We start from the raw sequence: 27,856 nt of genomic DNA, 5'->3' as shown, positions 1-27,856 counted from the left end.
GCAGGGCGGAGAGGCGTGGTGGAGAGTCTGGGAGGAGGAATGAATACCCAGGTAGGTAAGCAGGGCGGAGAGGCGTGGTGGAGAGTCCGGGAGGAGGAATGAATACCCAGGCAGGTAAGCAGGGCGGAGAGGCGTGGTGGAGAGTCTGGGGGGAGGTAAGTGGAGAGACGCCGGCAGGCATGCAGTTGGGTATCAATCAACTACGTTGACATGTAGAGCTCCCAGCTGGGTTGGCAGAGGCAAGGCCTGCCCAGTTGTGGAGGAATGGAGCTGTGAGGCAGATTGTAAGGCAGAGTATCAGGCAAAGGGGGAATAAGACAGAGCCCGGGTCCCTAAAGACTGGAGGAAGGTGACACTGCTGTCAGCCTACAGGTTGTAGCACGTATGCCTGCGTGTTGTCAGTATACCTAGTTTCCAAAATTGTAAGCTTCATGAGGGCAGGGACAAGTTGTCATCAATCTTAGTATCCAGCACCTGAAATAGCCCCTACTATGTGGGGAAACTTTCAGATGTTTGTTGATTAAGGAGAGAAAACACAACTGGGAGATTGTTGCATTTATCCAGATGTAAGGTTCACAAATAATTCATCCCTTTATATGCCAGATACTCTGTCAATGCTGTATCTACTTAGCCTGCCTTTTCTAGAGCAATGCAATTTCCATGTGGGATGGCTGTGATCTAGGAGTGACCAAAGTCCTACTGTGCTTTGTTTTTGAAACTGATGCAGTATATACTGGTGAGAGAGAGACAGAAAGACAGAGAGAGAGAGAGAGAGGGGCGGGGGGGGGGGTGGAGAGAGAGAGAGAAAGAGAGAGAGAGAGGGAGGGAGATTGAACACAGTGCTTGCATGTGTTGCTGTGCCCTTCCTCTTGATTTGCAGCCATAGCTGTGGTTGGCAGAGCCCAGCACTTTCTGTAATTCTGCCCTTGACATCATGCTGTTCTTTGAGCTTTGGTTAGGAAAGCATTCCTGGTTTATGAACATCATCTTGCAGGTTGGCTATGGTTCTTTTTCTTATCTGGAATGGTTTGACTCCACCTCTGCACTCCCCTCTCTCTACTAAGGAAGGTCGACCTGAGACAACAAACAGGTCCTTTAAAACTCTTCATGGTGAAAAAAACAGAAGCCTTTCATGGTTGATGATCCCAGCCCAAAACAGCTGACAAAATCTGAACAACTAATGTATTTTAGATTCAGTAGAATAATTGTCCTTTCCATCTGTGTGTGACAAGGCTGGCATAAGATACAACCTGGGCCTTACTTTTTATTCTAGCTCATCTGGGTGCAAGGAGACACACCAGGTACTTCCCTGATGATGGTCAGAAACGTCTGCAGCCCTTGGAGAGCAAATGCAGCCCATGCCAGTGTTGTTTGTGCAGTGGGCCCATAGGGATGAGATATTTTAGGGATGAGATTTCTTTCTCTGTGTGTCTCTTTCTCTCTTTCTCTCACTTGATAACCACTCAAATGTACACTAATAGGTGATGTTAGCTGGTTTCATGTGTGTAGCTAAGTGATTCAGACTGTTTTCACGGTCTCCAGATCTTCCTAAAACCCTATTCAAAGTGACTGCATGGCCTGCAATCTAGTGGAGAGTGGGATAGCCCCTGAGTGTCCCTGGCCAGAGGATCCGTCTGCATTTACCACACCTGCATGCCCAGCTGCCCTCTGGGAGGCGTACTTCTGCTTCTTCAAATGCCTTTGGTGGCTGGGGGCAGCCCTGAAGTGAAGACACGAGAGAACATGGCAAGAGAAGCCCCAGCTCTGAGAAACAGCTGGGCAGGGGCAGCTCCCCTTAGAGAGACTGATCCGCACCTGCAGAATGTTACTTTAGAGTTCTTTCCTACTGAAGAGCTTCATGTTGGTTAGTTTTGTTTGTTTTTTTCCCCCTTTTATGTGAAACAGAAATTGAACTAGATCTGAAGACATTAAAAAGTGTCTGGGTAGGGGGCTGGATGGGGAAGGGGGTTTCCTCAGAGGATGGAATGTCCCAAGAGAAATTTCACTTGTTGTGAGAGGGGAAGTCCATTTCATATGACATAGTGGTGTCATTGTTCAACACTCTGTTGGGCAATTTGTTAATATTTATCATTATTTTGATTTGTCATTCATCATTAAAACCCTGTGAATTACAGAAAGACCATTATACATAAAGTGCTACTCAGGCTAAACAATAGATCAGGATCATTTTCTTTCTTATACACGACGGGGCGTTTGTGTTTTCTCACTGACCATCTCTTGGTCTGCAGGAGACCACCTGCCTCCACCCAGACAAGACAGTTTCACTCAGAGCTGCGTATTGCTGTTCAAAGACTGGCACCTTTCCAGTGCTAGTTGGCCTGCACTTTTTACCATCTCTGTCATACCTGTGTGTCCTTTCTATGCAGAGCTTCAACTCCAGATCTGCATAGACAGCCACTAGCACAGGAGCAACTGCTGCAAGGAGGATCAAGCCACGGTAGCACGAGGTGTATTCAGTTCACAGGAAGTTAGGGTGTGTTTCTCTTTCACCTCTCATACATCCAGTAACCCCTGAAAGAGGGCAGGAAAGTCTGAGGCAATGCTCGCCCTGATTCACCAACACACAACTTGCATACTGCACAGACTAGAGCAATGTCTCAATCTAAAAACATTTATATTTGGCTTCATAATGACATCAGTTTCTCCCCATTCTGCTTCAAAATACAAGGGAGTCCTTACTTTACCTCTCTTGTAATTAAAGGGTTCATGATGGTGCTTTTACCCTATCAAAGGCACAGTTTGTCTTCAAGGTGGTGTGAGATCTCTGTCTCTAAACATAGAAAACTTTGTGACTTTTAAATAGCAGTCTCCTCTCCTGCTTGTCAAGGTTTTGTAAGGCAGCCCAAGGGCAAGTGCAGTGGTTGGTTAGAGAGATAATTGATATATAAGACAGTATGGTATGTGGACGTCTTTCCTCACTGCAGTGCTTCTAAAAATGTGTATAATTTTTTGAAGTATAGTCATTTACAATGTTGTGTTGGTTTCATGTGTATAGCTAAGTGATTCAGTTATATATATTACACATTTTCAGATTATTTTTCATTATAGGTTATTGCAAGATATTGAATATAACAAAAAAATGTACAATTTAAGGTGAACTTTTGCTTTTAAAATCTCACTATGTTCATTGCAGTCATAACAACCAAGCAAATGGGGCAGGAAGCTCTCTGCTTTGTGGTTATTTTATTCAAGCCATGTATGAAGTTTCCTTTTGGTATAAAGGTATGTGTGTGTTTTTTTTCCTTGAGTAACAGTAACTCTAGGACTTCAGAGTCGGTGTAAGTGTTGATTCTGATCTCCAGAATTACATATCTGGCTATGACAGGGCTGCAGAGGTAAAATGTCTGCTGTGTGGTAGAGGCAGAACTACCTTGAAACAGACCGTGCTCCCTTCTGGTTGTTAAGTGTAAAGTTTCACTGAGTCAAGATAATAACCCCTTAGCCCTCTTTACCTATTTCCTAAAAAAATATATGGTTTTAGTTTGTATCCGTCACTTTCTGTTCTTTTTAATTTTATGAAATTTCTTATTTCTAAAATGTTTAGTTATCACATAAAAAAGAGGGGACAGGGCTTCCCTGGGGGCGCAGTGGTTGAGAGTCCGCCTGCTGATGCAGGGGACGTGGGTTTGTGCCCCGGTCCGGGAAGATCCCACATGCCGCGGAGTGGCTGGTCCTGTGAGCCTTGGCCACTGAGCCTGCGCGTCCGGAGCCTGTGCTCCGCAACGGGAGAGGCCACCGCGGTGAGAGGCCCGCGTACTGCAAAAAAAAAAAAAAAAAAAGGGGACAGTTTGGTCCCTTTACTCAGTATAAAGCATCTGTTATGAGTGTTACTATCTTGTCCCAGTTTGCCCAGGATTTCCCTCATTTTAGAACTGGGAGTCCTGTGTCCCAGGAAGCCCTTTAACCCTTGGCAATCCAGGACAGCTGGTTACCCTAGATCTATGATGTATTTTGGGGAAATACACATTAGCTTTAAATAAGAAAAAATACTTAATTTTTACTTAAGCACCTTCCTCTTTATTTACAAATAGTTCCAGGTGTGAAATGTTGGAAAGGAGCAGTTGTCTCCCATTACTGGACAGAGCCAGGCTGTCTTCAGCTGCTCCTATGTGGCAGGAACTGGTCTCTCCTTAACAGTTATAGCAGCTGCTACTTTCCAGAAGGGAAGTATTGGCTAAAGAAAAGTCAATGTCCGTATTTCTCCCTGAAGAAAAATGCATATTGATCTTCCCCAAAACAAATCAATAGTTGTGTTAGGTTCAATTTGAATATTTTCCCTAGAAACTATCTCAGAGTAACCATGAGAGCCTAATAGATTTTCCTTATAGTATTAAATTGACGAGATCACAATGCTTGAAAGAGTACTTATTTCAAGGAAAATGGACAGTTTCCTAAAAGCAGTTAGATTTTCACAAAGCGGAGGGTTTGGGTACATAAATGCTTTAATTGAGCATCTTCTTTCTCCTCGTAACTCCCCCTCACTGCCTACTGTCCCTCAGCCTAGTTACTGCTCCCCAGGTAACACGGCCTTAGATATCCTTCTGCAACCCCATTTCCAAGCATTAAGGTGACATTTTTATTCATTCGACCAACATTTATTGAAAACCTACTAGGTTCTAGGCATTGTGCCAGAAGCTGAGGATACAGAAATAAAAACAAAACTGCCCCACACTCAACTCACATTTATTTATAAGTTCATTGGAAATAGGGACTTACACATAAATAATTTCCATGTAATATGGTATACTCTGAGTTTGTAAAACTTGCTTTTTGGAACTTAGAGGAGGGCACTCAGAACTGCCTTAGCTGGCTCTTCTTTTCTATAAAAATAAGCATCCTATCTTAAGAAGGAAGAGGCGATTAGGACACAGACACACACAGAGGGACAGACCTTATGAGGACACAGGGAGAAGACCACTGCCTACACACCAAGGAGAGAGGCCTCAGGAGGAACCAACTCTGCTGACACCTTGGTCTTGGACTTCCAGCTTCCAGAACTGTGAGACAATAATGTTCTGCTGTTAAAAGAAATAACAGATGTTGTCTGTCCAGTCTGTGGTACTTTGTTATGGCAGTAGTTCTAGAAAACGAATACAGAGAAGGAAGCAGCCACTGCCAGAACCGTGACTTTGTCAGGGAAGCCATGGGGAAGAGATACCCTAGCCTCTCTCTCCAACTGCTCTCTGATCTCACTTAAAAAGTAAACCTACCTGGAGGCCAGCAAAGGAGCCCAAGTGATTTGTTCCATATGTACACTCTCCCAGGGCACTTGCAGGACAGAGAAGGGTAAGAATGGATTCGGGGGGACAAACGGAAAATGATCAGCAAAGACATCTCATCAAGTTTTGAAAAGAAGGGCTCCATGGAGGAGGTGGCTCTTGAACTGAGTGTGGAATAATAAATGAGTTAATATGAATAAAGTACTTAGAAGCTTACTTGTACCGTAATATGAGTTGTGTGTGTTGTTTTTACCACCATACCCTTTCTATTTATTATTTCTAGTTCATCCTAGCAGTCCAGGAAGGTTGGTATTATTTTCCCCTTTTTACAGATAAGAGAATTAGGCTCAAAGAGGTTGAGCAAATGGCTAAGCCAGTTTTCATACTCAAGCCTGCCTAGCTCAGAAGCCACCAGTCCAGGTTGCATCCCTGATAGCCATCAGCCAGATGATGAAGCCTGAATAAAGGACAATTCCGAAAGAGGATGTTACAGGCACAAAGGCATGTTGGCAAGAGAGACTGTGGCACCTTTGGGGACCTGAGGTGGTTTACCAAGGTGGCAACATAGAATGCAAAGTGGAGAAAGGCAAGACATCAGTGGAAGGGGGGCAGAGCCAGTTTAAAGACTTCTTCATATGCCATGCCAGGAAGTTTAGGCTCCCTCTCAGAGATGTTGGGGACCCTTTGCAGGATTTGGATTTTAGAATGAGCATCTTGAGGGCTTTTTGGAGTATGTCATATTTTAGTAGGTGAGACTGAAGATGGGGAGATCACTTAGAAGGCCATTGCCTGGTGAAAAATAATGAGAGCCCTAAATAAGATTGGCAGAGGGGATGGAGAGAAGGGCTGGTTGGGGAAAAGGGAAGAGGGAGAATTCATAGGACTTGAAGATTAATTGGATATAGGAAATTGGAAAGGGGGAAGAGCAAAGGGTTACCCCCAGGTTTCTAGCTTTGGTAACTGTATAGATGGTGGCGCCATTCACAAGAGTGGGAGACAGGAGGAGGGGCAGGGCTAGTGGGAGGGTGATGGTTATTGTCTGGACATGCCGAGTTTCACACACCTCTGGGTTATCCAGGTAGAAAACACGGAGCTAAATTACTCCAGGAAATATAGAAAGCCCAGTGATGACTTAAATTGTGTTGTGTCTTACAGCATAAATCACAGTATTTTGATGGCTCTAAAAAGTGACTATTTTTCCTACCTTTGTTCTGAGAGATAAGCAAATACCACCATGATTAGGTCATAGTGATAAGCGTGTTATTTCAATAATTTTTTAAACAAGCAATTATTGTTCCAATTTTACATAAAGTACTAAAATAGGTATTGGGAGATAGGAAGGTAATAGTGAAAGATGAATAAAATAGAGTCTTCCAGGAATAACTGATGGAGCTACAAAAATGAAACAAAAGAGTGACCCAAAGAGGATGGAATTAAATATGGACATGGTATATGCCTCAAGTTTTCCAACTGAACACTAGCGTGATGACCAAGCTACTCATAAATCACATTCCAGTTATGTTGTCAGCAATAGAAAATAATAATAGGAATAAGGGCCAGATAAAGGCAACAACTCTTAAACCCCACTGGTACAGCAAATTATACATGTCACGCAGGAGGCCTCTTTCTAGTGTATCATCTCAAATTAGCTCTAATAGGCAACAAATAATGAGGAAGTGAACTATGCAATGCCGAAACTTGTAAAGATAATAAAGGTGCCTGTGTATTCTAAATAAGAGACTCCAAAGATGGTTTTATGAGATCTTAATTCGAAATAATTTATTTTATCATCCACCTCAACTTCAGTGGCTTGGTAGTTCTGACAACCCTAATTATGGTCAGCAGGTATTCCTCAGGTGCCAAGTAGTATAAAAGAGAGACAGCCTCCTTGAGAAATGGCTCTCAGTCCTCCTAAAAGTCCCTTGCAAAAACATCTGTTTGGTTATACTGTTGGTCAAACAAATGCCCCTAATATATACTTGGATAATAAGAAAGATAAGGCACCATGCATTTTCTTTATTGCAATAAAATAACTATGTACTTTGTTATATCCTAATTGAAATTTCACTTAAGACATAAATAGAAAGGCAAGGAGTTCTAAACATACAGAAGACAAGGAGTATTGCTCCTACTCTAACAAGTAAAAACTAGATAAACTATATAATTATAACTTTTCTTGAACCCACCAGAGACCTGAGGTCACAGGTAAACTAAATAGCCCCAAGTCCAAGGAAACGTATGCCCTTTCAAGGATAGAGAGGATACAAGCACTTGCCCACCCATGGTAGAAGATAGCAGGAAAAGGTATCGGGCACCATACAAGGAGGTAAGAGCTAAAATTTTGGTAACAGATTGCTAGAGGCCAAGTACGAGCTAGTGTGAAAGGCCCCCAGGTGACATGAGGAGAGTCTGTGCCCACTCACAGCCTCTTCCCCACAGACTTTCATCAGATCCCTATCGGTGCGACTGGGGCTGGGGGTAGGAGGTGGGAGGCAGCCCCTGTGGGGCGCAGACGTGGACGAGGGGAGTGCTGCCAGCCCAGGGAAATCCGAGTCCCATCCAGGCCTGTCTCCCCTTTGCGACTAAAGCTCTACGTCCCTGGGAGAGGGACATGCACAAAGGAGCATATGTTGTGTCTGAGGAAAGATTAAAAATAAAAACGATCTATCTCTGGGGGAGGGACGGGAAACAGTCCTGGCCCAGGATCCCATACCAGTACCTTGGAGGGCTCCTGCCACTGGGAGAGGGCCGGGAACTGCAACACGAGGGTTACCAGGTTTAGCAAGTAAAGCTAGAGCTAAATCTGAATTTCACAAAAACAATAAAAAAAATTCTGTGTAAATATGTCAACTCCCAGTGGTAGACGGCCGTTGCTTGTTCCTTAGCGCTCACTATCTTTGTGATGGGAAACGGGAGAATGCTTTGTTGTCCTGGTCTAGCTGCAGTCTCAGATGGGTCCTGTGTGCCTGGGACTCCAGGATTGGGCTTCCCCTCTTCCCATGGAGTCAAATTATTCTGCATCTCTTTGGCAGCTCAAGTATGGGTAGGGTTATCAGAAAAAAAAAAAATTAAATTTGAATTTTACATACACAACAAATAATTTTTTAGCATTAGTATGGGTTATTAATGCTTACAGTTCTATGATTCCCATTTTAACTGACCAAAAACTAAAGTTAAAAGAGGGTAACTCCCCGTAATCATGTGCTGAGTAAGTGGAAAGTGTGGTGTTTCTACCAGGTGGTGTGTCTTCAGGGCACCAGCACTTAACTACTACTCCAATGTGAATTCTTTCTCTACTGTGCACACTTACTTACAACACTGTATTTCATTAGAGATAATTACAGAGCAACCCCACATGGATTTCTAACAACCATTTTTTAAATAATAAAATTGTTTTTAATTTTTAATAATATTAAAAATTTTTCCTTACGTTGAGCTGATTAATAGAATCACAGATTAGAACTTATTGTTTTTTATTTCACACACTTATATTTCTAGACATCTACTGTGATTCTAATTCTGCTAAAAGAAGAACATCTAAATATTTGTCTCTGCTTGGCTGAGTTTGTCTAAGTTGATGGAGGAAGCAACAAAGAGGAACCACAACTCCAGATATAATTCTGAAGAATAACAGAGAGAAATATAGAAATTTCCTTGTCTTCTTAGAGTGTAGACTAACAAAAAAAACTAAAACAAAACAAATAAATGATAATACTGGGCACAGCCAGGCACATGTCTGAGAGTCTCGGGAAAGCATAGTTTCCTTTTAATGCAGAGAAGATACGGTTTTAATTTTATAAAACTGAATTCTTGAATTACAAAAATTCTTCTAGTTCTAGGGGAGAGAAATTGAATTTCCTGAGATAATATTATGTTAATTAATTTTCTCTTGCTGTTTTAACAATTTACCACAAACTTGGTGGCTTAAAACGAAACAAATTTATTAGCTTACAGTTTTGCAGGTTAGAGGTCTGACATGGGTTTCACTGGGCTAAAATCCAGGTGTTGGCAGGCTGCCTTCCTTTCTGGAGGTTGTAGAGGAGAGTCTGGTTCCTCCTCATTGGTCTGCTGGCAGAATTCAGTCCCTGCAGTTGTAAAACCTATGTCCATGTTTTCTTGCTGGCTGTAAGTTGAGGGCCATTTCCAGCTTCTGGAGGTCACTAGATTGCTTTCTCCATCTTCAAAGCATTAGCAGCCTGAATCCTTTGCACTCTGCGTTTCTCTGAACCACTCTTCTTTCATTGTCTTCCACTTTTAGGGATTCACATGTTTAGACTGGGCCAGGATAATATCTCTGTCTCAAGGTTCCTAACCTTAATCACATCCGCAGAGTGCATTTTGCCATGTAAGGCGGCAGTGTATTCACAGGGGATTAGGATATGGACATCTTTGATGTATTCTGCCTGCCGTACATAGAGATTAGTTAAGAATTTTGAAGCTGCAAATAGAAAACCTGACTGCTAGTGAGTTAAAGCAATAGGAATTATTTTTCTGTGATAGAATGGGGTCTGGAGGCAGTGAGATTAGGTTTGGGTGCCCATCAGGGTCTGGCCTCTTTCATCTTTCTACTCTACCATCTTTAGTGTTTTGACTTGCTGATGTTGCTGCAGTCCCAGGCACTATGTCTACTTTCAAGGTTAGAAAACAGAGGGAGAGCTATTACAGAATCTCTCCTTCAAACTTTCTTGTATATCTTTGATCAGAACAGGGTCATGTGGCCACACTTGTTGCAAGAAAGGATAAAAAAATAGAGTACCTGGCAAAGATGAACTATATTGTCTGGAAAGTCTTAGAGCAATTATAAGTCATCTCATGAGAGACCATCTTGGGAAATATCTGGGGGTTTTAAGCAAAGAAGAATAGGGGAGGGTTCTTGAGTAGGCAGTGAACAATGAGTTACCTCACAGAATCAAATGAAAAATAAAGCAACCAATAGTCAGAAGAGAAATTCCCAGCATGTCTCCAAGGATCTGAGCAGGAGGGATTTGTGAAGCTTTTCCCTAGATAATACAATAATGTGACTCTCCTCCAACAACTCCTAATATAAATCTGCATTTTTACTTCTAGACTTTAAATCCATGGGAGAAAAAAATTTGATTGGCCCAGGTTAGGTGAGATGCCCACCCCTGGGTTTATCAGTTATGACCCTGAAGTCAGGGACATTTAGTGCAGACAAGGCCTAACCCTGGACATCTAACCCTGTGTATTGAAGACTATTCTAGAGCAATGGTAATTATTAGATGAAGCTTTAGCAAAGTGATGTCTGTGAACGCTAAAAAAGTAAATATGGATGAAACTTAAAAATTGAAATTCTGACTAGATGACTGGGTCATGATTTTATTATGTGATAATGATGGCCAACACAGTGTAGTGGCAGAAGTTTTTCCAAATAACATTGAAATATTATTTGATGAGAACTAAAGTTAATGGGCTAATGCAAGAAATGTCTAGTGATGATTCTACCAAAAATATGAAGCATATGAATGAGATTTTACACTAATACTTCAGAAGTGGTAACCTTTACTGTTGCCTGTTTATCCCTCTCAAAACTATTTACCTATATGGAGGATTCTATTGACATCATACTCAATGGTGAAAAGCTGAAAGCTTTTTCTCTAAGCTCAGGAACAAGACAAGGATGCCTCCTCTTGCCACTTTTATTTAACATAGTACTGGAATTCCTAGCCAGAGCAACTAGGAAGAAAAAGAAATAAATGACATCCAAATCAAAAAGAAAGAAGGAAAACTCTCTATCTGCAGATGACATAATATTATATATAGAAAATCCTAAAAGACTCTACCAACACTGTTAGAACTAATAAACAAGTAAAGTTGCAAGATACAAAATCAATATACAAAAGTCAGTTGTATTTCTATACACTAGTAATGAACTATCAGAAAGAGAAATGAAGAGAAGAATGCCATTTACAATTGTATCAAAAAAAATTAAGTACGTAGGAATAAATTTAACCAGGACGGTGAAAGACCTATATTCTGAAAACTATAAGACATGGAGAAAAGAAATTGAAGATGACACAAATAAATGGAAAGATATTCTGTGCTCATAAATTGGAAGAATTAATATTGTTAAAATGTCCATGCTACTGAAAGCAATCTACAGATTTATTGTCATCCCTATCAAAATTTCAATGGCATTTTTTTCCTAAAGAAATAGAATAAACAATTCTAGAAGTTGTAGAGAACCACAGAAGACCCCAAATAGCCAAAGCCATCTTGAGAAAGAAGAACAAAGCTGGAGGCATCACACTTCCTGATTTCAAACTATATTACAAAGCTATGGCTTTGTAATATAGTATAGACTTGGCATCAAAACAGAAACATAGATCAAGGGAGCAGAATATAGAGCCAAAAAATAAACCCATGCACATATGGTCAATTCATTTATGATGAAAGAGTCAAGGATATACAATGGGGAAAAGATAGTCTCTTCAATAAGTGGTGTTTGGAGAACTGGACAGCCACATGCCAAAGAATGAAACTGGGCCCTTATCTTATACCATACACACAAAAAACCAGCTCAAAATGGATTAAAGACTTGAACATAAGAACTGAAACCATACAACTCCTAGGAGAAAACATTGAGGGTAAACTCTTTGACATAGACCTTGACAAAGTTTTTTTGTATTTGATACCAAAAACAAAGGCAATGAAAGCAAAAATAAACAAATGCGACTGTATCAAACTAAAAAGCTTCTGCACAGCAAAGGAAAACATCACCTAAATAAAAAGGTAACATACAGAATGGGATAAAATATTTGCAAATCATATATCTGATAAGGGGTTAATATCCAAATATATAAAACTCATACACCTCAACAGCATAAAAACAAACAATCTGAACTACAAAGTGGGCAAAAGAACTAGACATTTTTCCAGAGAAGACATACAGATGGCCAATGAGTACATGAAAAAATGCTTAACATCACTAATCATCAGATAAATGCAAACCAAAACCACAGTGATTTATCACCTCACACATATTAGTATGACTGTCATCAAAAAGGTAAGAGATAACAAATGCAGGCAAGGATGTGAAGAAAAAGAATCCCTGTTCACCATCGGTGGGAATGTAAACTGATACACCACAGTGGAAAATGGTGTGGAGGTTCCTCAAAGAGCTAAAAATAAGACTACCATATGACCCAGCAATTCCACTACTTGGTATATGTCTGAAGGAAATGAAATCACTATATCACTATCTCTAAGAGATGGCTGCATCCAATATTCACTGCAGCATTTTCAAAATAGCCTAGGCTGGGAACCAATCTGAGTGTCCATTAATGGATCAATGAATAAAGAAAATGTGATTTTATAGATCTATATCTATAATGGAATATTATTTAGCCATTAAAAATCCTGCCATTTGTGACAACATGAATGGACCTTGAGGGCATTATGCTAAGTGAAATAAGTCACGCAGAGAAAGACAAATACAGTATGATCTCACTTATATATGGGAAAAAAAAAAAAACACCTCAGAGAAAAGGAGAATAGATTGGTATTTGCCAGAAGCAATGGGTGGGTGTGGGAGAAGTGGGTGAGGGTTGTCAAAAGGTACAAACTTTCAGTTATGAGATAAATAAGTTCTGCAGATATAATAATGAACAGCATGGTGACTATAGTTAATAATACTATACTGTATATTTCAAAGTTGCTAAGATAGTCGATCTTAATAGTTCTTATCACAGAAGAAAACATTTGTAACTATGTGAGGTGATATGTGTTAGCTAAGCTTATTGTGATGTCATTTCACAATATATACATATATCAGATTATTATGTTGTACACCTAAAACGAATACAATGTTATGTGTTAATTATATCTCAATAAAACAAACAAACAAAAAAGAATTAGAGAAATGGAGGAGGAGCTGGTATTACAGGAACCACAAAAATAAAAGAGGCTCTTACAAAAGGGAAATTCTTGATATATTTTTCCATTTAAATAAAACACACAGTACAGCCAAGGATATCAAGGGGAAATGCTGGAAAGAGAGAAAAAAAAACACCTACAAAGATTAAATTTTTGTAGCATTTGTTAACTTATCACACAGTGGAAAGAACATGGGCTATGGCATCAAACAGATTTCAGTTTAAATCTTGCTACACTCAACAGCCATGTAACCCTGGGCAAGTTGCTAAAGTGAGTCAGTCATCTCAGGCATAGTGTGTGACAAGATACCACCTAGCACAGTTATGAGAACTAAGTGACATGCATGAAAGTGGCTAGTGTAGCTAGGAGCCCAGGAATCCACTGGTTACCTGCCTTTGGTTCAGCAGGTCTGAGCCTAGACCTGGGTATCTGTGTTTTAAAAAGTTCCCTGGGTGATTATACTGCATGGGCAGGGCAAAGAAACATGTAAACAACTCAGTGTCTTGCCCATGGTAAGTACTTGGTGGTCGTTTTTATGTACACAGTATAAGGATTCTATCATTTTTATTAAGGCTGTTGTGACTTTTTAAATTAAGCACAATGACAAGACCTGTCCTAAATAAGCAGCTCAGATTTTCTTTTTTCTGCCATGAGAGAGAGAAAGAGGGGTGGAGGGAAGGATGGAGGAAGGCAGGGAGAGAGAGAGAAAACTAAAATGAACAAAGGAAAAATATAAATGCTACTTATGGTCTAAATCTGTACAACAGCATTTAAATATTAAACATGAGAGATGTCAAAGGTCTTTAACATATGGTCATGTATAATTGTGCTGAGGCAAATTTGAATCATTTTTGCTTTATAATGTGTAGTACCAAGTCACTTAGTTGATATGTGTGCTTACCCACTGATCAGTATCCAAATTTCGTTTAGGGTTTGTTGTACTCTATTCATCACCATAAATAGATAAAAGCTTTGTTCTTTGTGAGATGGCCTCAGAAGAAATTCAACTGCTATGACACAAAGATATTTGCAAATTTGGGGAAATGGAAAAGGTCTCAAAATGATCTAGCAAATGTCAAAGATTTATTACACTATACATTTTTTAACATAAGGGAAAGTTCTCATTCCATTTCACAAATAGTTTTCAGCAATAAAACGTCACATGTAAAGGTCAGAATGCATGGCATATGATGCTCCCAATATTTCAAAAGTTTGTCTGCCTTTCTTCATAGGGAAAAAAACAAAACAAAACAGCAGACCTTGGGGAATGGAGAGAGTCTAATTTCCAGAGTCACCGTATTATAAGATTCAAATGTCCAGGTTTCAACAACAACAACAAATTATAAGGTATACAAAGTAACAGGAAAGTATGACCCATGCAGAGAGACAAAACATATGGATAGAAGTGATTCCTGAGGAAGACCAAATGCCAGACTTGACAAAGTCTTTAAAGCAACTTTCTTAAAGATGCTCAAAGAGCTAAAGGAAGACATGGACAAAATCAGGAAAACAATGTATGGACAGAATAGAAATATCAATAAAGACACAGAAAGCATAAAAGGAACAAAAACAAATCCTGAAATTGAAAAGTATAACTGAAATGAAAAATTCACTAAAGGGATTCAAAAGCATATTTGAGCAGGCAGAAGAAAGAATCAGTAGACTTGAAGAAAGGACAATTGAAATGATCAAGTCTAAGGAACAGAAAGGAAAAAGGTTGAAGAAATAGGAATAGAGCCTAAGGGATCTGTGGAACATCATCAAGAAAAGGAACATAAGCATTGTCCCAGAAGAGGAGAGAGAGAAAGGTGCAGAGAGATATTTGAAGAAATAATGACTAAAAACTTCCCAAATTTGAAGCAAGGTATGAATCTTCAAATCCAAGAAGCTCAATGGACTCCAAGCAGGATAAATTCAAAGACATTCACACTGAGGTAAGTTACACTCAAACTGTTGAAAAACAAAGGCAAAGAGTATCTTGAAAGTAGAAGAGAGAAGTTATTCATCATACACATGACACCCAGAAGCCTTGGAGACCAGAAGGCATTGGGTTGAGATAATTAAAGTGCTGAGAGAAGAAAACTGTCAACTGAGAATTCTACATTTAGCAAAACTCTTCTTCAAAAATAAAGGAGAAATTAAGAAATTTTCAGATAAACAAAAGCTGAGGGGAATCATTAGCATCTGACCTTCTTGCAAGAAATGCTAAAGGAAATTCTTCAGGTTGAAATAAAAGGATGCTAGACAGGAACTCAGAGCCATTTGAAGAAATAAATGTTTCCAGTAAAAGTAAATACATAGACATTATAAAAACTAGTATTATTGTATTTTTGGTTTGTAACTCTTCTTTATTTTCTACAAGTTTTAAAAGACAAATGCGTAGAAAAACAATTACTAGTCATTGTTTTAGGAAACACAGTGTGCAACTTTGTAATTTGTGACATCAATAACTGACAGAGGGTGGGGACAGAGCTGTATAGGAGCAGAGATTTTGTATGGTATTAAACTCAAACTGGTAAACCTCAAATTAGAATGTTATAACTTTAAGATATTAAATATAACCCCCATGGTAACCACAAAGAAAATAGCTATAGTATGTACATAGAAGGAAATGAGAAGAGAAGGCAAATGTTTCAATTAAACACAAAATAATACAGTGATGCAGGAAATGAAGGACAAAGAAGCAATAAACCCTACAGAAAACAAATAGCAAAATGACAGAAGCAAGCCCCTCCTTATCAGTAGTTTAAATGTAAATGGATTAAACTCTCAAATGAAAAGACAGAGATTTGCAGAATGGATTTTTAAAAATAATCCAACTATATGCTGCCTACAAGGAATTCACTTTAGATTCAAAGACACAAAAGGATTTAGGGTGAAAAGATGGAAAAAGGTATTCTATGTAAATAGTAACCAAGAGAGTTGGGGAGGTTATACTAATATCATACAAAATAGACTTTAAAAAGCCTGTAAGAGATAAAAAACTCATTATATATTAATAAGTTTCAGTACAGCAAGATTATATAACCATTATAAATATTTACACACCTAATAACAGGCCCTCAAAATACATATGAAGCAAAAACTGACAGAATTTAAGGGAGATATAGACAATTCTACAATAATAGTTGGAGATTTCATTACCCCACCTTCAATAATGAATAGAACAGGGACTTCCCTGGTGGTGCAGTGGTTAAGAATCTGCCTGCCAAATTCAGGGGACACAGGTTCAAGCCCTGGTCCAGGAAGATCCCACATGCCATGAAGCAACTAAGCCTGTGCACCACAACTACTGAGCCTGCTCTCTAGAACCCGTGAGCCACAGGTACTGAGCCTGTGTGCAACAACTACTGAAGCCCGCATCCTCTAGAGTCCGTGCTCTGCAGCAAGAGAAGCCACCGCAATGAGAAGCCTGCGCACTGCAATGAAGAGTAGCCCCTGCTCGCTGCAACTAGAGGAAGCCTGCATGTAGCAACAAAGACCCAATGCAACCAATAAATAAATAAATAAATTTATTTAAAAAAAAATAATGGATAGAACAACCAGACAGAAATAAGTAAGAAAACAGAAGACTTGAACAACACAACAAACCAGCTAGATCTAACAAACATACACAGAACACTTCATCCAACAACAACAGCATACACATTCTTCTCAAGTGCACATGGCACATTCTGTAGGATAGACCATACGTTAGGCCACAAAACTAGTCTCAATAGATTTTAAAAAATTGATATCACACAAAGTACCTTTTCTAAACACAAGTTGAAGTTAGAAATTAATAACAGAAAGGAAACAAAAAAAATTCTATCAACAGATGAATGGGTAAAGAAGATGTGGCACATATATACAATGGAATATTACTCAGCTATAAAAAGAAATGAAATTGTTATTTGTAGTGAGGTGATGGACCTAGGGACTGTCATACAGAGTGAAGTAAGTCAGAAAGAGAAAAACAAATACTGTATGCTAACATATATATATGGAATCTAAAAAAAAAAAAAAAGTGGTTCTGAAGAACCTAGGGGCAGGACAGGAATAAAGGTGCAGATGTAGAGAATGGACTTGAGGACATGGGGAGGGGGAAGGGTAAGCTGGGATGAAGTGAGAGAGTGGCATGGACATATATACACTATAAAATGTAAAATAGATAGCTAGTGGGAAGCAGCCGCATAGCACAGGGAGATCGGCTCGGGGCTTTGTGCCCACCTAGAGGGATGGGATAGGGAGGGTGGGAGGGAGACGCAAGAGGGAAGAGATATGGGGATATATGTATATGTATAGCTGATTAACTTTGTTATACAGCAGAAACTAACACACTCTTGTAAAGCAATTATACTCCAATAAAGATGTTAAAAAAATTTACAAATATGTAATCATGTAAAAGTATAGTCTTTAACAAACAAAGATTTCTTCTTTCTTGTTCAAAGAAGAAATCACAAAAGAAATTAGAAAATACTTAGAATTGAATTAAAATACAACATACCAAAATTGATAAGATGCAGTGAAAGCACTGTAAAGAGGAAAATTTATAACTGTAAATGCTTACTTTAAAAAAGAAGAAAGATATCAAATCAACAATCTAAATTTATCCTTTAAGGAACTAGAAAAAGAAGAACAAACTAACCTCAAAGCTAGCAGAAGGAAGGAAATAATAAAGATTAGAACAGAGATAAATAAAATAGAGAATAGAAAAACAATGGAGAAATTCAATGAAGCCAGAAGTTGGTTCTTCAAAGAAATCAACAAAATTGACATACCTTTAGCTAGCTGGACTGAGGCAAAAAGAAAGACTCAGATTACTAAAGTCAGAAATGAAAGTGGGGAAATTACTACCAAATCTACAGATATACAAAAGATTATAAGAGGGCACATAAACAACTATATACCAACAGATTGGATAACCTAAATGAAATGGACAAAATCCTAGAGACACAAAACCCACCAAGACTGAATCATGAAGAAATAGAAAATCTGAATAGATCTGTAACTAGTGAGGAGATTGAATCAGTAATCAAAAACCTCCCTACAAAGAAAAGCCCAGGAGCAGATGGCATCACTCGTGCATTCTACCACACACTTAAAGAAGAAATAACAGCAATCCTTCTCAAACTCAAAAAATTCAAGAGAAGGGAATACTTCTAAACTTATTCTAAGAGGCTAGCAATGCCCTGATACCAAAGCCACAGAACGCTACAAGAAAAGAAAGCTACAGACGAATGTCCCTTATGAATTATTGATCCAAAAGCCTTCAAGAAAATATAGCCAAACTGAATTCATGAGCATATTGAAAGGATTATACACCATGGCCAAGTGGGATTTATTCCTGCAATGTGAAGATGCTTCAACATATGAAAATCAATCGTGAAATACACCTATTAACAGAATGCAGAGGGAAAAATTACATGATCATCTCAATTAATGCAGGAAAAGCATTTGACAAAATCCAATGCCCTTTCATGGATAAAAACACTCAACAAACTAGTAATAGAAGAAAACTACTCAACATAATAAAGGCTATATATGAAAAACCCACAGCTAACATCACACTCAGTAGTGAAAGACTGAGAGCTTTTCCTCTAAAATCAGAAACAAGACCAGAATGTTAATTTTTACCATTTCTATTCAACAGAGTATTGAAAGTTCTAGCCTGTTTTAGTCAGTTTGGGCTGCTGTAACAAAATACCACAAATCAGGTGGCTTAAACAACAGACATTTATTTCTCACAGTCCTGGAGTCTGGGAAAGCTAAGATCAAAGGCAACATGGGTCCTGGTGAGAACTCTACTTTTGGTTTGCTGATTGCCTCCCCCTTGCTGTACCCTTACTTTGCTGAAAGAGAGAGATCATCTCTCTTGTGTTTTCTTTTTTTAAAAAAATAAGGGTATGAATCTCATTCATGAGGACTCCTCTCCCATGACCAGATTACCTCCTAAAGGATCCATTTCCAAATATCAGCAGTTTGAGGATTAGGGCTTCAACATATGAATTTGACAATGGGGGCGGGGGAGCATTCAGTCCGTAACATAACCATAGCAATTAGGCAAGAAAATGAATAAAAATATTCAAACTAGAAAGGAAAAAGTAAAATCATATCTATTCACAGATGGCATGATTTTATATGTAGAAAACCCCCAAAATTTCTTACAGACACACACACACACACACACACACACACAGAGCAAAAGAGAGAAACAGAGACAGAGAGAAGCAAAAACTGTTAGAACTAATATGCAATTTCAGCCAAGTTGCAGAATACAAAATCAACACACAAAACCCATTTGCTTTTCTATACACTTACAATAAACAACCCAAAAAGGAAATTAAGAAAACAACTTCATTTACAATAGTATTGAAAATAATAAGCTACTTAGGAGTTAACCAAGGAGGTGAAAAACTTGTACTGAAAACTATAAAACATTGTTGAAAGAAATTAGAGATAAATACAGATACATCCCATGTTCAATTGTCATATTTTTAAGACGTCACTACTCCCCAAAGGGGTCTATAGAGTCAATACAATCCCTACCAAAATATCAACAATTAGTTTTTGCAGGAATAAAAAATTCATACTAAAATTCGTATGGAATCTGAAAGGGACTTTATATTGCCCCAACAGTCCAGAAGAAAAGACCAAATTTGGAGTACTCACACTTCCTGATTTAAAAACTTACTACAGGGCTTCCCTGGTGGCGCAGTGGTTGAGGGTCTGCCTGCCGATGCCGGGGACACGGGTTCGTGCCCCGGTCTGGGAAGATCCCACATGCCACAGAGCGGCTGGGCCCCGTGAGCCATGGCCGCTGACCCTGCGCGTCCGGAGCCTGTGCTCCACAACGGGAGAGGCCACAGCAGTGAGAGGCCCGCATACCGCAAAAAAAAAACCAAAAAAAAAACAAAAAAAACTTACTACAATACAAATTTACAGAAGTCAAAGCAGTGTGGTACTGGCATGAAGACATATGCATAGACCAATAGATGAGACAGAGAGCTCAGAAATAAGCCCACAGATATATGGTCAAATGTTTTTTGACAAGTATACTCAAACCATTCAAGGGGAAAGATGTTATTTTCAACAAGTGGTGCTGGGAAAACTGGGTATCCATATACAAAAGAATGAATTTAGACCCTTACCCAACACCATATACAAAATTAACTCAAAATTTCATGACATTAGATTTGGAATATCTTGGATATGACACCAAAATCACAGGCAACAAAAGAAAAAATACACAAATCGGATTCCATCAGAATTTAAAACTCTTTGCATAAAACCCTATCAATACAGTAAAAAGGCAACCCACAGAATGAGAGAAAATATTTGCAAACCACATATCTGATAATGCATTACTATCCAGAATATATAAAGAATGCCTAAAACTCAACAACCGTAAAAAACAAACAACACAATTCAAAAATGGGCAAACGTCTTGAACAGACATTTCTCCAAAGAAGATATACAAATGGCCAATAAAGTTCAATATCACTAATCATTAAGGAAATACACATCAAAATCACGAGATACCATGTCACAGCACTAGGATGACTATTATTTTAAAACCCCAAAATACAGAAAACAACAAGTGTTAGTGGGAATGTGGAGAAACTGGCACTGTTTAACACTTTCGGTGAAAATGTAAAACAGTGCAGACGCTTTTACATTCTGTGTAATTACATTTAAACACAGAATCACCATATGATCTAGGATTCCACTTCTGAGTATATACACAAGGGGATTGAAATCAGGGACTTGAACATATATTTGTACATCCATGTTCATAGCAGCATTATTCCCAATAGCCAAAAGGTGGAAACAACACAAATGTCCATCAACAGATGAATGGGTAAACAAAATGTGGTATATTATGCACTCGAATGATATTTAGCTTTAAAATGAAATGAAATTCTGATATATGCTGTAACATGGATGAACCTTGAAGACATTGTGCACAGTGAAAGAAACCAGAAACAGAAGGATAAATATTGCGTGATTCAATTCACATGAAATGTCCAGAATAGGCAAATCTATACAGACCAAAAATAAATTAGTGGTTGCCTCAGGTTGAGGAGCGGGCATGAGGACTGACGGCTGGTGGGTACTGGGTTTCTTTTAGGTAATTAGAAATATTCTGAAATTAGATTGTGATGATGGTTGCACAATTGTCTGAATATATATACTAAAAACCATTGAATTTTACACTTTAAAAGGGTGAATATTATGGCAATAAATTGTATCTCAATAACGCTGTTGGGGGAAATGCTGAGAAGATTTAAAGATGACACAAATAAATTTTATACATATACAATTTCAGTAGAGTGACAGAAGTCAGTTCCTGGATCCCTTCCCGCACTCAGATCAGCTCCTCTCATCCACCCGTAGTTTCAGCCTTGTCCTACTTGTTCTTATTTTTTCCTTTGCTCAGGCCACAAATAATTCATTTTTCTTTTCTTTCTGTTGGTAGTTAGACACCATCCTTTCCAACTCTTGGGATTTTTTAACTCTGAAACTCAGCTTAAGGGCTAATGCTAGGGTTTCCTGTATTAGCCTCTTCCTTGCTAGGCAGAGTTCCTCCTTGGGTAGCTAATTCTGCTCTGGACTTCGTCAGAACTGGTTTTGAATTCCAGCTCCTCCACTAGTGATGAGTGGTATGAACTTGGGAGATTTATTAAATATTTTAAACTTGGCTTCCTCATCTGCAAAATGAGGACATAATACCTGTATTAAGTTTCTACGGTTTGTGAGAATCAAAGGATATAATGCATCTGAAGCACTTAGCAGAGTCCCTGGGACATCTTAGTGCTTAGTAAGTGCTTTTATGATTTGATTTTCTAAAGTGGAACACTTTCTTCTTTTGTTTTTTACAGTGTCACTGCCAATCATAACAAAACTAATCACTACAGAAAAAATGAAATGAGGTAAAACAACAAATAATGAATGTAAAGAAATTACAAAACTTACGAAGTTCCTGTAGTGTATTAAAACAAAACTTTTCACTGTATAATTTGACTCATTCAACAAACGTGGTGGTAGGCAGAAAAATGCTCTCCCCCCAGACATGTCCACAGGCTAATCCCTGGTATCTGTGAATATCTTACCTCAAATGGCAAAACGGGCTTTGCAGATATAATTAAGGTTAAGAACCCTGAGATGGGGAGATTATCCTGGCTCAACCCTTAAAAGTGGACGATGACAAAAGAAGAGTGAGTTGGAAAGATGCAGTGTGAAAAGTGCCATTTCTTTAAAGATGGAGGAGGGGGGACAAGAGCCCAGGAATCCCATGGCCTCTAGAAGCCAGGAATAGCTCTCAGATTACAGTCAGCAAGAAAACATGAGCCTGCATCCATCCTACAACTGCAAGGAACTGGATTCTGCCAGCAAGCCAAATTAGGAGGAAACAGATTTCCTCTATAAACTCCAGAAAGGAATGTAGACTTTCTAATACATTGATTTTATTCTAGTGAAAACCATGTCAGCTTTCTGACCTACAGAACTGTAAGCTAATTAATTTGTGTTGTTTTAAGTTACTAAGTTTGTGGTAATATTAGGGCAGAAACTAATACAAAATATTTATTGAGTGCAAGGCACAAGGTCAGAGTGGGCTGAGGGGAGTGGGGAAGGATACAGGCAGAGACATGACCTTCATGGAGTTTACCATCTGGCTAGGGAAAGAAATACTAACTAAATAATCACAGGTGCCAAAATGGGATATTTAATGTGTTTTGAAAGCAGAGTAGGGGATCTAACCCAGTTGGAGGATACAGGAAATTCATGATATTTCAGGGAGACTTAAAATACGACAACAGGGAACTTCAAAGACTTGTGTTCTCAGCCTTTATTTCTGATAGTGGAGATCATCCCCCCACCCTCTGTCCTTGGATAAAGCCTTCCAGCACCTTTCTTCTAAGGCTTCTCTCCCCAACTGGAAGAAGCCATCAACATAATCTGCTTCTCTGGGGACCTTCAACAAGTTCACTAGACCCCTGTTAGCCCACCAATGATTTCCTTTATGGAACTTCATTTACCAGGTTGGGAATACTAAGAAAGACCTCAGATTTAAGCTATAAAACGTTGGGAATTTAGTCAGTAACACCCAGAGCCAAGTGTTAGATTTGGAATAGGAGGACTTTTTCTTCTTTTCTCATGAGATATCACTTTGAGATGAACAAAGTTGATCTTGGCCATAGTTTTTACTTTGTTTTTGTTTGTTTGTTTTGGTTTGGTTTGTAATAGCCTGCCTAAAGATCAGAATAAGGTGGATAATACTTTTTTAAATAAACATTTTATTTTAGAATAGGTTTAGATTTATAGAAAAGTTGCGAAGAAAGGGCAGAAACTTGCTCTGTCTTTCCCCATTGTCTTTTATCTCTCTATTTAATTTTTATTGAAGTATAATTGATGTACAATATTATATGTTACAGGTGTACAACATAATGTTCCACAATTTTTAAAGGTTATACTCCATGTATAACTATATTCCCTGTGTTGTACAATATATCCTTGTAGCTTATTTTATACCAATAGTTTGTACCTCTTAATCCCCTAACCCTATATTGCCCCTCCCCTCTTCCCTCTCCCCACTGGTAACCACTAGTTTGTTCTCTATATCTGTGAGATGGCTTCTTTTTTGTTATAGTCACTGCTTTTTTTTTTTTTTTTTTTTCCAGTACGCAGGCCTCTCACTGTTGTGGCCTCTCCCGTTGCGGAGCACAGGCTCGGGACATGCAGGCTCAGTGGCCATGGCTCACGGGCCCAGCCGCTCCGCGGCATGTGGGATCTTCCCGGACCGGGGCACAAACCCGTGTCCCCTGCATTGGCAGGCGGACTCTCAACCACTGCGCCACCAGGGAAGCCCTTTCTTTGTTTTTGATAACCTTGAAAGTTTTGAGGAGTATTAGTCAGGTATTTGTAGAAATGTTCCTCAATTTGGGTTTGTCTGATGTTTGCTCATGGTTAGACTATGGTTATGGGTTTTTAGAAGGAAGACCACAGAGGTGAAGTGCCATTCTGATCATATTAGGGTTACATGTTATCAGTGTGACTTATCAGTGATGGTAATCTTGACCACCTGGCTGAAGTAGTGTTTTCCAGGTATCCTTACTGTAAAGTTACCCCTACCTTGTCCTTATTCTTCTCCTTGGAAGCAAGTCATCAAGCAGAGCCCATACTCAAGAGGAGTCTGGGGCAGGGAGGAAGGATTAAGCAATACCTCTTGGAAGGCAAAGTATCTACATAAATTATTTGTCATTCTTTTATATATAAGATCCCTTTCTTTCTTTCTTTCTTTCTTTCTTTCTTTCTTTCTTTCTTTCTTCATTTATTCACTCATTCAACCACTTATTTATATCAGTATGGACTCATGGATGTTTATAGTCCAATACTATGTTATTTATTTTGTTGCTCAGAGTTTTCCAAATTTTGCCATTGGGAGCTCTTTCAGCTTGGCTCTTGTGTCCCTGTGACATGATTGAATCATTTTGTTTCTTGAGTACTTCCTTTACTGCTGGCACTACTAGATGCTCCAATCTCACCTTGTCTTTTCCCTGCCACAGACTTAGCCTTTTCTCCAAAGAGCCCTTGTTCCTTTTGTCAGAGAATGGTGTTGTTAGAAATCAAGATCTGAGTATGCTCATTGCTACTATGGTCCCACTGCTTCTAGGCCCTCTTAGTAGACAGAGTTAGGACATATATGGTATATATATATATATATGCATACATACGTACACTAACCCATGTATACATGAATATCTATAATTTCTTTATCTGTCCATCTATGTCTGTGTTAAGCTAAACATGAGCTCATTCTGATGTCTCTAACTCTAACCTAGTACCACATAGCTCATTCTAGGGAGTAATAATTTGAAAAAAATTTCCCATAAGTATCAGTTTCATCAATTCAATTATAATTTTACATATAGCCCTATGGGCATCACCTTTCTCTCAAAACCTTCCTGTGACTTGCTTATTGCATACAGACTCGAATATCAATTCTCAGCTTATATACCTATCTTTTACAACTTTATTGACATAGGTGTAATTGATATACAATAAATTGTACACGTTTGAACTGTATAATTTGTTGTTTTGCCTCTGAAGCCATTGCCACAATCAAGTGAGTAAATAAATTTATCCATCATCCCCAAAAGTTTCCTCATGAACCTTTTAGTAATTTCTCTCTCGTTCCCCTCTCTGTATACCTTCCATCCCCAGGCAACCACTGACCTGCTTTCTGTCACTAAAGATTAGTTAGTACTTTCTAGAATTTTATATAAATAGAATCATGAGTTTGTACACTTTTTTGGTCTGTCTGCCTTCACTTTGCACAGTTATTCTGAGATTCATCCATATTGTTGCATGTGTCATTATTGATTTCCTTTCTATTATTGAGTACTATTCAACTGTATGGATATACCAAATTTGTTTATCCATTCACCTGTTGGTGGACATTTAGATTGTTTTCAGGTTATGGCTATTACACATAAAGCTGTCATAAATATTTATGTATAATCTTTGTATAAACATGGCTATATTGTATGGTAGGTGTACGTTTGAATATGTTTGACTTACATTCCCACCAAAAGTGTATGAGAGGTCCAGTTGTTCCACATTTTTACCAACACCTACTTTGGTCACTCTCTGTAATTTTAGACATTCTAATAGATGTGAAGTGGTATCTCATTCCTTAATGACATATGATACTGAACATGTTTTCCTGTGCTTATTTTCTATATGTCAATCTGCTTTGTTAAAATGTCTATACAAATTGAACATTTTGATAGGGTAGTTTATTGTCTTATTATTGGGCTTTGAGAATTATTTATGTATTCAAGATACAAGGTTTTTTTTTTTTTCTCTTAATTGGGGTATAGTTGCTTTACAATGTTGTGTTAGTTTCTGCTGTACAACGAAGTGAATCTACTCTATGTACACCTATATCCCCTCCCACTTGGAACTGCCACCCCCCATCCCGCCCACCTACATCACCACAGAGCACCGAGCTGAGTTCCTGCTCCATACAGCAGGTTCCCACTAGCCGTCTGTTTTACACATGGTAGTGTATATATGTCAATCCCACTCTCCCAATTTATCCCACCTCCCCTTCCTACACCCTTTGTCCACACGTCTGTTCTCTACATCTGCGTCTCTATTCCTGCCCTGCAAATAGGTTCATCTGTGCCATTTTTCTAGATTCCACATATATGCGTTAATATTTGTTTTTCTCTTTCTGACTTACTTCACTTTGTAACAAAGGGAACCCACTTGCACTGTTGGTGGGAATGCAAATTGATACAGCCACTGTGGAGAATAGTATGGAGGTTCCTTAAAAAATGGAAAATAGAACTACCATATGACCCAGCAATCCCACCACTGGGCATGTACCCTGAGAAAACCGTAATTCTAAAAGACAGTGCACCCCAATGTTTATCACGGCACTATTTACAATAGCCAGGACATGGAAGCAACCTAAATGTCCATCAACAGATGAATGGATAAAGAAGATGTGGTACATATATACAGTGGAATATTAGCCATAAAAAGGAGTGAAACAAGGTGTTTGTTTGTTTGTTTGTTTGTTTTTAGCAGATGTGTGATTTGCAAATACTTTCTCCATGGAGCTTCACAATAGAAAGTCTGAGGAAACACCATTCAGAGGTACAGATCAGCTGATAAATGGTTGGCCTTAGAGTATTCTCACTACAAGTTATAATAGGGCTCCATTTCTCAGTCATGAAGGAAATAAGGGTACTAAACAAGTTTTCAAGGCAGTGGCCCACTCAAATCTGTACAAAATAAAGATATGGTCCTGAAATGGGGTACAGATGGAGTCTTGACTACGAAAGCCCATTTACTAAACTGGAACAGGTCAGAGTAGAACAAACAGGAATATTGACTTGGTGACAAATTATCTACCTTAGGGATCCATAGATGCCTTTTCTACTATGGACAGATTTGGTAGCAAAATATAGGACAGAGTTACATTCTTAGGTGGGCTTTTCTTAAGTAATGCTGTGGTGAGTAGAAATCTGCCTGATCAGGGAGAACAGCAGATTGTTAAAGCTAAGTCACATAAAAGCTTGTTGTCAATACATAGTCTGGGATAATTGGAAAGCCATCTGGAAAAATAAGTAAGTATGAATCCATACCTTACACTTTGCACCAGCATACATTCCCAAAGGAACTTATTTAATAATAAGTTTGAAAAAAAAAATGAAACCAGAAGGTACAAAACAAAACAAAACAAAACAACTAAAGAAACTAAAAACTAAAGAAAAAAAAGTTTTTAAAACTACCGTTCAGTGAAGTATCCCTGGCTAACTATTATACTAAACTCAGAAAATATTAATAAATTTAGATACACGAAAGTCAAACATTTCTGCATAGCAAAAGCCATCATAAGCAGAGTCAAAGAACAAATGATACACTGAGTAAATGGATATTTACAAATCACATTGAAACAAAGGACTAACTACCGCAATATATTGTGATTTTATATATACACATATATATGTATATGTATATGTATATATATATATGTCAGTAATATTTAAGTAGCAGAAAAATGAGCTAAGAATATGAGCAGAGGGTTTATAGAAAAGAAAAAACAAATGACTTTTAGCACATAAAAAGATGCTCAATTGCACTCATAATAAGAAAAGTTCAAATAAACCAAGCATATTGGCAGAGATGAAAGTATGATGGCACTGTGTTGGCAAGAGTATAGGGGTAGA

General features: G+C 38.6%; 1 long non-coding RNA gene across 2 annotated transcripts in view; it reads left to right on the top strand.

The window, feature by feature from the left end:
• Positions 1 to 24,837, top strand: part of LOC111181292 (uncharacterized) — a 28,872-nt gene extending 4,035 nt beyond the window's left edge. Inside the window, exon 3 of one of the 2 annotated variants that reach the window (XR_002646428.3) lies at positions 1,543 to 24,837. This is a non-coding gene — a long non-coding RNA (uncharacterized LOC111181292). Of the gene's footprint in view, positions 1 to 1,273 lie in introns of both variants that reach the window. The other variant, XR_002646429.3, reaches the window with a different exon arrangement.
• The last annotated feature ends 3,019 nt before the right edge of the window (positions 24,838 to 27,856 follow it).

The sequence above is a fragment of the Delphinapterus leucas genome, chromosome 10, assembly GCF_059928025.1.
Source record: "Delphinapterus leucas isolate spDelLeu-1000000601 "Yukka" chromosome 10, BTC_Dleu_Yukka2, whole genome shotgun sequence".
NCBI lineage: Eukaryota > Metazoa > Chordata > Mammalia > Artiodactyla > Monodontidae > Delphinapterus > Delphinapterus leucas.
Note: the sequence above shows the minus strand (reverse complement) of the source record. Positions and strands in the feature narration are given on the sequence as shown.